A 12,499-nucleotide genomic window follows, 5' to 3' on the forward strand; every position below is an offset into this window, starting at 1 on the left:
TCGTGCCCTTGATCTCTTGCCTCAGCACCTGGGTGGCTTGCTGCCCACAGGGTAAGAGTGGGGGGCTGGCACACCCCCTCACTTCTTTGCCATGGACACCCCCATGCCCCTGTCTTCCTCCAGCAGCACAGGAATCCCCAAGGGCCCCCATCAGTCCCAGCTCCTGAACCAAAGGTCTCAAAATGCAGGCTCTGCTGGAGGTCCATGCATTGGGGGCATCGGGGGCTCCCACCAGCCCCCTCCCAGGTGTCAGAATGTCAGCAACCTGTGCCTTCCAGCAGGGTCGCCAAGGTGAGTTTCCTTGGATCGAGGACAGGGACAGACAGTGCTGTGCACATCACAACTGAAGGCTGCAGCTCTCCTGTCCCAGAGCCCTTCAAGGGCTTCAGGCCTCATGCAGAGCCTGTCTCCTTGGCTGGTGTGGGAAGCGCTTTAGCCCAGGTCGCAGCCAGTGGTCACCCAGCGGCACAGTCAGAGCCAGGCCTGCCTGGTTCCCTGGACTGGCTCTGAGTACAAGGTGGCACCATTGGTGAGCCCCCTTGTACCCCAACCTCTGCCCTCCCAGGCAGTGGCCCGAGCCAGGGCTCCTGAAAAGGAAAACCTGGGAATTCCTTCAATGTCCACCGTAGGTGTTGATGGGCTCAGAGCACCATGGGGTGTGCCCAAGATGATGAGCCCCTCCCTGCATGTCAGTAACAGGGACACATCCCTGATGCGTGGGGAGGGAAGAGACTGAGTGTGTGAAGCTGTCTGTCCATGCAGGCCATATGTAGATGGAGGGGTAAGGATATGGAACCGAGGAAGACAGGACTTGGAGGACTCCAGTCTTACGTGCTAATGTTTTTGCATCGATTGCTCTTCTATAAATAAGACTCACCATTTTTTACAAAGTAATAATGCCATGAGATAACTCTGTAGTTTATCTTGTAATGTGGAACAGTCAGGGCCAATTGGAGAGGAGCATCCCCCTGAGGCTGATGCGTAGCAGGGGCCACTGGAGCCAGGCTCTTTGGCGTATTTGAGGTTTGTTTAGCCAGGCCTGGGGGGCGCTAGCAGGGAGTGCCTCCAGACCTGTTCACGGCCTTTGTCTCCACTCTGGGAAGGGCTCCAAGTGGAGTCAGGTAAGTGGCCCGTGCTTGCCTACTAGGGTTGTTCTGAACACAGGCAGCCGGGCTCCCTGGCAAGCTCACCTGTGAACAGCTCTGACGTCAGTGGACAGTGTTCCCAGTGAGTCTGTGGTCAGTCCTTATGCCCAGCCTTGATTTTCCTTCCGCGGTCAAGTTAGGCTTTGTCGTTGGTACTTGCTGTACCTCCAGGTGCTGAGCAAGCTGCGCTTGGCCTCCCTGGCCCCATGGCCGCACAAAGCTAATTTTCCCCTATGCATCCCATCCCACTGCCCCTGCCAACACCAGGGCACAGAGGAGTTGGCCCATGGGTTTCTTGAAACTCTGCATTTTATTTCTGATGATAAAATGAAGGCGTGCTTTGGTAGACAGCATGGTGGATAGGGGAAAGGATAAAGGAGACAATAACTTGGCCTGACATCCCAGCATCCAGGCCAGGGACCTAGAGGGGAGATTCAGGCATATTTCCCTCCATTGTCTTCTCTGCAGGAGTGACACAGGTGTGCACACACACATCATGTGGACACGTGCAGATACAGCTCACCCACGGGTGCACAAGCACGAACACGTTTGGGACATTTGCCCTGCCCCGCAGTGTGTGTGAGGCATGTGCACATCCACCGCCCTTTGTGGAAGGCGTGTTCACAGCTGTGCACATACCTGAGGCCATGCTATCACTGCAGGCCCCTGTGCGTTTCCTGGGAGACACGTTCCCATTTCATTAAGAATTCTCTGTGATGGATCTACTTCAGGTCCTGCCTCACCGTCCCTGGCCACACAGCAACTCACAGCCAGTGCTCTCCTCACAGGGGTCTGAATGGGAGCCCCAGGGTGATCTAGGACAAGTGGCAGTGACAGGGTGAGTTCCCAGGACACTGGGCAGGCTGTGTGTGGCTCCCGGCTCTCAGCGGATTCAGAGATCCCAAGAAAAGCCATGAGATGCCTCCTGCACGTGTCCCACCAGCAACTTGAGGGGTGGGTGGGATCAAAAGTGACAGCAACCACAGATACCCATTGCCCCCAAAAGAGCAGGGTTGGGGGCTCTGGGTGATGTCCTGGAGGGGCAGGAGCTGGGAGGGAGACCTGGGGCACCAAGGGCGTCTCATCACATGGGCTCTGTCCCAGCCACAGTGCTCTCTCTCCCCGAGCCTTGCATGGCCTCCTAGCCCATAGGTGAAGATCTAGACTCAGCTCCCTGCACGCAGCAGGCCCACCCATCCATCCATCTGTTCACACCAGGAAGCCCAGTCAGGTGGACGGCCTCTGTCGTGGCAGTGCCACATTGCTGGAGGCATCCTCCAAGAGTCACCCAGCCCCACAGACACTGATGGAGGACAGCAATGTCGCTTCCTGACAGTGACCACCATTCACCGAGTGCTCAGCAGGGGTGGCTGTCAGGGTCAGCCTCCACCACGTCACTGTGGGAACAGCCCCCAGGACCCGCTGACCCATTTTATACATCAGGGAGGAAGCCCAGGAGCACGGCACACTCTCCAGTTACCGTGGGGCCAGTACTGTCCAGCCACCATGGACCAGTGAAATGGGAAAAGTTCACTTGTCACCCTTGCAGGGTGTGCGACAAGGGGAGTGGCTCACTTCTTCAGTGCCCCACTGCCCGAACCTCTAGGGGAGCTTACAGACGGCCAGGCTCTGGAGCTCCGACACCACAGCAGTCTCTAGGGGTGAATTTTTACAACTGAAGCCCCAGTGGGCCTGTGTTACGGGGGTTCTTTTAGTTTGCCGTCTATAGGGCGGCTTGTGTTAGTCACAGGGCTTTTTGTTTCCTGGGGTTCTTCCCTTGGTGTACCAGAAGACTCAGATCACATGTGGTGTTGGAGAATGAGTGCAGGGTTTTATTGAGTGGAAGCCAGAAGGGGGTGGAGTGGGAAGGTTTTCCCTGGAGTGGAGCTGCTGAGCGGCCGGGCTCTCCTCTGACTGCCCAGCCATACTCCGCGTGGTTCTCCCAGTCGGTGGCCTGCCAGCATGCCGGTGCCTATCAGTGTGTTCATCTCAACGTCCAGCCGCCTGTGTGTGCTTCCGCTGATGTGCTCCTCTCTACATCCAGCTGCCTGTGTCTGCCTGCTAGAGTCTCAGGGATTTTTATAGGCACAGGAAGGAGGGGTGTGGCAGGCCAGGTTGGTCACGCAAAATGCAACGTCTGGGCAGGATGTGCTTGTCCTCACTTAGGTCCATGGGGTTGGAGCCCTAGCCAGGGACCACACTCTCCTCTACCCAGCACTTCCCTTGCCCGCTTCTGTATCATTTAAATGGACCATGTTTTTCCCATCCTGGCACTTCCCTTCTGTATCAATAGCACTCTCTCCAGCCACGGTGGGGTCAGCAGCAGCTAGGCTCCAACTCAGGTCTGCACCAGATCTTCATTCTTAAACCCCTTGTCTCCACTTGTCCATGTCCCAGCTTCCCAAGCCTTGACTCCCAATGTCCCAGTCTCCTTTAGGTCTCAGTCTCCCTGTTCCAGGCCTCAGCCTCCCCTGAATCCCTGCCTAACCCAGTTCCTACCTCCCATATCCCTTCCCCAGGTCTCTGCTACCATGGCTCACCCAGCTGCACCCCCACCCCACATGTCTCCTGGGACCCAGGAGGCCACTCATGAGCGAAGCCTGGTGGCATATGCCTGTAAATCTCGCTCTGAGCACACCCCCATGGCTGTGGCTGCCAATTTCACTGTGCATATTAAATGCCATTAAGATGGATGGGATTGGTTTTCAGTGTCCAGAGGACGGCAGCACATGGAGAAACAGCCGCCCTGAAGGGCCTCTCCCCGAGCTCTGGCGGGTGAGCCCTTGGTGGGAGGGGCTGGGGACCTGGGATCCATTTAGGGTGTGGTTGGGGGAGAAGGCAGGAGGCAGATAGGACCCTCCCCATACCCTCTCCTGAGATGCCCTTAGGGCTGGGAATGGGAGCTACTTGGTGGGGGAACCTAGCAGAGGGGTTTCCTGTCCCTGGACTGTGGCCATGCCGAGGATCCTCCTGCTGCTGTCTCAGCCTCTGCTCACTGTGTGACCTTACACAGCAGCTCAGCCTCTCTGAGCCACTCTTGTCGTCTTTAGCCACTAGCCACCAGAGTCCCCTGGGAGCCGCTGGCCGAGGCAAGGCTGGGCAGGGAGTTGACACAGGCTCTCGCCCTTCAGATGCCCTGAAATGGGATTCAACCTTGTCTTGGCTCCTGAGACCTCCCAGCCTGGGGTCTGAGGGTCTGTCCAGACCTGCAGGTAGGCAGCGGCCTGGGCCATCCCCGAAGATGGCTGGGCCTGCGGGACAGAGGTCGCCGGCAGAGGGCAGCAGAGGGCCGTAGAACTGAGCAGCTGGCGCTCACCAGGCCGGGATGTGGCCACCCTGCATGCAAGCAGCTCTGCCTCTGACCTGGGCCTTGTCCCACCCCAGGACACCCCAGACCCTGGCTTGGCTGCGGGAGGGAGGCCAGGCCTCACCTGTCTCCCTCCTGACACCTGCTCAGCCACTATCCTGGGCCACTGCCCTCCAGGCTTCTCCTGCCACCCACCCCAGCACCAGGCCCCCTGATGCCCTTCTTCCCTCCCAACGGTCCCTCCTAGACACCATCCTCGCCCAGCCAAGATGCCAGCACCGGATCTCCCCAAAACACTCTGGGCCTTGGAGGACAGGGTGAGACTCCAGCACCTTCCAAGTGGCACTCATGATGAACAATCCCAGGGGCCATGCACCCTGGACCCACCTACCCCAACGCAGAGACCCCCACCGCAGGCCTTCAGCCATGAGTATGGACACACAAGCCTCCCGGGGTGTGGGCAAAGGGTTGACACTGGCCCATAGTGTGAGCACCACATCACAGGGCGAGACGGAGACTCGGCCCCCAGGGCAGCAGCCAGTGTTGACCTCGGGCTGGGTCAGGGTCTGGCCACGCTGAACCAGGTCTAAGCATCTTCAGAGGCCAGCCTCTCCCTGTGGGGTCCCCACAAAGGCGGCCATGGGCTGGGCCCACCTCAATCAAGCCCAGCACCTTGAGGGTCCCAGAGCGTTGTGGTCTGGGCCACTCACTAGTGGTACCTTTGTATCCTCTGGTGACAGGAAGCTCCCCTTCTGGTCAGCCCAGTCTGTCAGCTCCTTCTGCCCTGAGGTGAGGCTTCTATGACTGTGAGGCCCATGGTCCTGGCTCCAACCTAGCACTCCTTGGGACCTGCTCCCATGCCGGGCTCCTTGCCAGGCCCACACACGCAACCCAGCTAACACCAGCCCCACCTTGTCCTGCCCTCCACTCTCCTTCACTGGTCCCCTCTGCATCCTCCTTCCACCTGCTCATGAAAAACGTCCCGCACATGAGCACCCATCCCCACACCTGCTCACCAGGCCTGCCTGCGCCTGACCCTCTCCCGAGGGCTGCAGGCTGCTTGGCTCGGCTCATTGGCACAGACTTGTGTCTGCCACAACAGCTAGTGAGGAATGAGCAGACCATGGGCTAGCCAGGTCTCCGCAGCCTGCCCTGGGCACCGTGATGCTCCAGGGTGGGGCAGTGAGGGAGGAGCTGCAGATGGCTGACAGCTGACCGGGGTAGAACACACCTATTGGGGCTGCCCAGAGCGTCGGTGGGCCCGTTGGCTGGGGGAGCTCCGAGGAATAGAGCTGAGCCCTGGGCAAGCAGCACCTGAAACCCGCCGCACCAGGCGCTCTCCAGCCCACCACACCCCACCCCACCCCGCCGCATTCCGGCCAGCCTGGGAGCTGAGTGCTAGTCACTCAGGGTTAATGTCCATCTTGCATTGGGGGTGGTCAGCTTGCCTTTCCATGTAGATGGAAAGAGATGGCAGGGGCGCCTGGTGGGGTCTACCTGACTGCAGCCTTTGTCTTCCTCTGGATGCCTCCCTTTGGGAAGCCCTGTGAGAAAGAGGCCCGAGTGCGCCAAGGAGAACCCCACATTTCCCAGAGGAAGTTGGGCTGGGGTTAGCACTGACCCCTAACCTGGAGCCCTGGGACAGACATTGGAGGTTTCCATGTGTAAAGACAGGAGGCCCCTGGGAGGCAGAGGAGGAGGGCTGGGAGGTCCTGAGGCAAGCTGTCCCTTGGGCCACACCTCAGCACCTGGCTTCCCCCCTCAGTTGCCAAGAAAATGCCATCTCCCTTGGTAGAAGGCAGCACGTGGGGCTCCCAGTTAGGCGTGGGGTTTGGCAGGTTTCTGGGTCCTCAAGTCCCAAGTCCTGGTGTGGCAAATGCGCCCCAGAGCTCGGCTGCCGGTGAAAAACCTGTCTTCCCAGTCATCTGCAGCCAGCTTGCCTCAGGGATAATTGGCTCCCTGCAGCTCCTGCCAGGCCCCTTGCCTCCAGAGGAAGCTGTTGGGGAACAGGCTGGGCAGCACAGGCCCCAGAACAATCTCGCTTATGTCAGAGCCTCAGATATGCCCAGTGGCCCCTGCAGTCCCAGTGACAGCCACCAGGGAGGCCCATCCTGAAAGGCAGATGGTGGGAGGAGGCGGTGCTTCCTGGAGGCCATCGTGCCCCGGGAGAATGGTTTATTCTCAACCTTGATGTTTAGGTCTATACACTGGGAAGATAGGAGCTGCAGACCCCACTGAGGCCCAGCCCCGATGTCCCCCACCCCAGCAGCTCCTCCAGCCTCACATACAAGAGCTCCAGCAGGTCCCAGCCTGGTCATGGCCCCACCACACCCGGCTAATGTTTGTATGTTTAGTAGAGACAGGGTTTCACCATGTTGGTTAGGCTGGTCTCGAACTCCTGAACCTCAGGTGGTCCACCCACCTTGGCCTCCCAAAGTACTGGGATTACAGGCGTGAGCCACCATGCCCAGTCGATGTTTATGACCGTGAGTGGGGACAGATTTCTTAAACAGATCACAAAGAGCCCTAGTTTTAAGGGAAGAAATTGATAAATTAGACTGTATTCGAATTAAGAATTTCTGTTATTAAGAGACACCACTAAGAAAGTGACAAGGCAAGTTGCAGAGTGGGAACAGATCTATGAACACATAGAACTGACAGAGGGCTCACATTCAGAATATATAAAGAAGTCTTAAAAACTACTAAGAGAGGTCTGGGCGTGGTGGCTCACACCTGTAATCCTAGCACTTTGGAAGGCCAAGGCGGGCGGATCACGAGGTCAGGAGATCGAGACCATCCTGGCTACCACGGTGAAACCCTGTCTCTACTAAAAACAGAAGAAATTAGCTGGGTGTGGTGGCAGGTGCCTGTAGTCCCAACTACGCAGGAGGCTGAGACAGGAGAATGATGTGAACCCGGGAGGCAGAGCTTGCAGTGAGCCGAGATCGCGCCACTGCACTCTAGCCTGGGGACAGAGCAAGACTCTGTCTCAAAAAAAAAATCACTAAGAGAAAGAAAAATGGGTGAGTAAAAGACATAAACATGTATTTTATAGAAGCAAATATTTGAATGTGTTCAACTTTATTAATATTCATGTAAATGCAAATTAACATCACAGCAAGATAACACATCCTCCAAAATGGCTAAAATTTAAAAGACTGAGAACACCAAGTGTTGGAGAGAATCTGGAGCAACAATAACTCTCATCTACTGCTGGAGGGGATACTGTGTTTGGCATTGAATACTTACGTTCTAAACAGTAGCACATTTAGGACTCAGATATTTCGCTCTTAGGGTAACAGAAACAAATGCACAGCTGCATCAAAAGACTTGTATAGAAGTGTGTGAGGCATCATTCTTTCTAATTGGAAAAATATTTTGAAACAAAACCCAAATATGACTTCTTTTTTCCAGGTTGGAAGCTGTCACTCCTGTCCTCACAACAACAACAGAAAACATCTTGAACAAACTGAAAATTAACTTTTCTTAGATCCATCAGAGACTTGAGGTTAACAGGGCAAACCATTGTTCCCCACATTGGACAGGCAGTGAGTCCCAGCCTAACAGGATCGGAGGCTGGCCACTGGAGCCAGAACCACAGTGGGAAGACTGAAATGTAAATGACAAACTGCTGGAGGCTCCGTGTACATAAACTTGAGAATTAAGAATTAAGGGAACCCAGTCTTAGGGGGCCCTACACTTTCATGAACCTCCAACAGCTCTGCCAGAGGCTCTTGCAAACATCAGAGAAAAATTCCCTCCCGCTTCCCACAGAGAAGGGGAAAAGTAGCTACTTTGAAATAGACCCAGGGCGTTCCATTCTCCTTAGCAGAAGCCTGTCCCAGGGAGACCATTTCACCAGAGTCTAACCACCTTGGGCTTTACCAGGCTTAACACGTTAGAATAAGAATAAAAATTACATCAAACTTTTCTTCAGAACCCATGCAAGCAAGCAAGAAAACTCCACCAACCTAAAATTCTGTATCCAGCAAAATTATCCTTCCAAAGTGAAGAGAAATAAAAACTGTCTCAGACAAACACAAATTTACGGTTAGTAGATCTGTCAAAATGTTAAAAGAAGTTATCCAGAGAGAAGAAAATGATGCAGGCTAGAAACTTGGATCTACATAAAGAAAAAAAGGTTTTAGAGAAGGAAGAAAGGAGCTTCCTGGCTCCCTCCTTCATGGGGCACTGGTGCCATGCCCAGCACCCAGATGCCCCTACCCAGTGCCGAATAAAAACACAGAGCACCATGAATTGCTGGTTCTAAAAGGAAGAGTGGAAGACTTTTGTGTTCTCAACCCACAGCTGCTACTGCCACTTAAAGACACTGCAGTGAACATTGCAAGTTCTCTGGCTCATGGAGGAATCTATTCCAAATATTCTGGGGAAAACTGTAAAATAAATAAAAATATGGTGAAAGCTCTCTTCCCTGAGCTTTTTAGATGTTAATAATACACCTTATTGGGTGGGCATGATGGCTCACACCTGTAATCTCAGCACTTTGGGAGGCCAAGGTTGACGGATCACGAGGTCGGGAGGTGGAGACCAGCCTGGCCAACATGGTGAAACTCCATCTCTACTAAAAATACAGAAATTAGCTGAGTGTGGTGGCATGTGCCTGTAATCCCAGCTACTCGGGAAGCTGAGGCAGGAGAATCACTTGAACCCAGGAGGCAGAGGGTTGCCATGAACTGAGATGGTGCCACCGCACTCCAGCCTGGCAACAGGGCAAGACTCCTCTCAAAACAACAACAACAACAACAAAACCCAAAAATGGGCACCTATTTTTCACCATATACAAAAATTAACCCAGGTTGGATTAAAGATTTAAATTTAAGACCTCAAACTACAATAATCCTATAAGAAAAACTTCAAAAGTACCATTCTGGATATGGGCTATGGGAAATAATTCATGACTAAGTCTTCAAAAGAAATTGCAACAAAAACAAAAGTTGACAAGTGGGACCTAATTAAACTAAAGAGCCACCACACAGCAAAAGAAACCATCAACAGAGTAAACAGACAACCTACAGAATGGGGGGAATTATTCACAAACCACCATACAACAAGGGCTAATATCCAGAATTTATATGGAACTTAATTCCACAAGCAAAAAACAGCCCCATTTAAAAATGGACAAAAGATACAGACACTTCTCAAAAGAAGACATACATGCAGCCAACAAACATGAAAAAATGCTCATCGTCACTAATCATGAGAGAGATGCTAATCAAAACTACAATGAGATATTATCTCACACCATTCAGAATGGCGATTTTTAAAAAGTTAGACGAGGTGCAGTGGCTCACACCTGTAATCCCAGCACTTTGGGAGACTGAGGCAGGTGGATCGCGAGGCCAGGAGATCAAGACCATCCTGGCTAACAGGGTGAAACCCCATCTGTACTAAAAATACAAAAAGTTAGCCGGGTGCAGTGGCAGGCACCTGTAGTCCCAGCTACTCGGGAGGCTGAGGCAGGAGAACCCCGGAGGTGGAGCTTGCAGTGAGCCGAGATTGCCCCACTGCTCTCCAGCCTGGGCGACAGAGCAAAACTCCGTCTCAGACAAAAAAAAAGTCAAAAAATAGCAGATATTGGCAAGTTTAAGGAAAAAAGGGAATGCTTATATACTGTTGGTGGGAATGTAAGTTAGTTCAGTCACTGTGGAAAGCAGTTTGGAGATTTCTCAAAGGACATAGAACTAACATTCAGCTCAGCAATCCCATTACTGACTATGTATCCAAAAGAAAACAAATTATTCTACCAAAAAGACATGTGCACTCCTATGTTTATTGCAACTCTGTTCACAATAGCAAAGACATGGTATCAACCTAGGTGCCCATCAACAGTGGACTGGATTAAAATGTGGTACATATAGACCATGGAATACTATGCAGCTACAAAAGAATGAAATTATGTTCTTTGAGGGAAAATGGCTAGAGCTGGAAGCCACTAAGTGAACTAATGTAGTAACAGAAAACAAACACCTCAACACCTCATGTTCTTTTTTTTTTTTTTTTTTTTTGAGACGGAGTCTTGCTCTGTCGCCCAGGCTGCAGTGCAGTGACCGGATCGCAGCTCACTGCAAGCTCCGCCTCCCGGGTTCACGCCATTCTCCTGCCTCAGCCTCCCGAGTAGCTGAGACTACAGGCGCCCGCCACCTCGCCCGGCTAGTTTTTCGTATTTTTAGTAGAGACGGGGTTTCACCGTGTTAGCCAGGATGGTCTCGATCTCCTGACCTCGTGATCCGCCCGTCTCGGCCTCCCAAAGTGCTGGGATTACAGGCTTGAGTCACCGCGCCCAGCCTCATGTTCTAATAAGTAGGAGCTAAACTCTGAGTACCCATGGACATGAAGATGGTAACGATAGACACTAGGACTGCTGGGAGTGGGAGGGAGGAAGGAAAAGGTTGAAAAACTGCTGAGTACTGTGTTCAGTACCTGGGTGTTGAGATCTTTCATACCCCAAACCTCAGCAGCACACAATATAGCCAGGTAACTAACTTGCACATGTACACCCTGAATCTAACATAAAAGTTGAAAAACAGAGTGGAATCTCTGTTTGTTCTCAACATATCAGTTGTGCCCCTCTTCAATTTGAAATTCTCACTATTGACTATATTTGGGGATACCCTATTTCCCATCTCATAACTTATTTTAAGAAGCACAGAATAATAATGTGTGGACTTGGGATTCAGTTTTTGAAATAAAACACTGAGCCGCCAATGACCTTCCTGTACATGTAAAAGCTCAGGTGTCTTCATGGCAGCAGTTGGACCTCACAAGGTGGATTGTGCCTTCACCCTGGAACGTTTATGATGCCATATCACCATGGTGATGGGATTATGGATCTCTTGCCCTTGGTCTTAAGTGCCACTGTCTGTGCTGAGTTTTTCGAAGGTCAGAGCAGATTGAACCTTTTTGCTTTGATTTTTCCTGATTTTGATTTTTCCTATGGGGAACCTGTGTTCCTGCATTCGAGGTATGTTCGTACTGGCCTGTCAAATGCTGTCTTTTCAAATTACTAGTTAATATTTTCAAAATATGTTACTTTAAAAATCCTCTGTATTTGTCATATGCAGTTATAAGTATGTTTTGTGGTTATGTTTTATTCCTCACTTTCTATATTTGATTCTTGTATCAAGCAGGGTACCTTTGAACTTTTTCTTCATTTAAAAAAATGTGTCATTTCCTTTTACATCCTGCACCCTTCAATGCTCCCCATCCCAAATTAAGTTATTCCTGTGGGGAGAATATAAAATAAAAACCTATTTTAATGTAGTTTTTAACTTAATTAAGAACCTATGAAATCATCCCTTTCAAAAAGTTTGGAACAAAGTCACAGTCGTATGAATGGGTTTGAGGCTTTTCACACAATAAAATGTACCTATTTTTCTTTTTAACATGTTTTTCCTTCTTTTTTTATGAAATGTGTATTTAATAAATTTGTAGTAAGTCATTTCCGTTCACATATTAATTTTAAAAAGTAGTAGGAACGTGTATTGTCTATATGTGAAATAAAACACACATTTATTTTGTCCTTTGGGAGTTATCCAAAATCACAGAACTGTCAATTACAGTCAATCACCCAACCTACTCACCTTTCCAGAGTAATCTTAGTCAAATATTTTTTTCTGTGTCCCAATGAAATGCAGTATTTCAACTCAGAAAGATAAATAGAATGAATTGGTAGAGACCGTTAACTAAGAACATACAGTTTTATTTATACTGAGAAACAAGTAGATCATGTATGTATATATGAAGATAAAAATTAAAGGGATAATTGTATAAGTTTGCATGTAGAGAGCTTTGAAAACCTGTTTACTTGTTAATGCTGTTTGGATGGATTTTATGACTTAGTTCTACCAATCCGTCATCCAGAGCTCTCTCAAGGAGCTCAGTGCTCATCAGTTCCATGACTTGGAAACTGTCTAAGTTTAGAGGCACTTGTATGTGTTAGTAAATAAGGCAAGGTGATATTGTTTAGTGCAGAAGACTGAATAGATAAGCTGCTCCACCCATACACTGGTGTTCATTTCATGGTCAT

Source organism: Papio anubis, chromosome 16 (genome assembly GCF_008728515.1).
Source record: "Papio anubis isolate 15944 chromosome 16, Panubis1.0, whole genome shotgun sequence".
Lineage (NCBI taxonomy): Eukaryota > Metazoa > Chordata > Mammalia > Primates > Cercopithecidae > Papio > Papio anubis.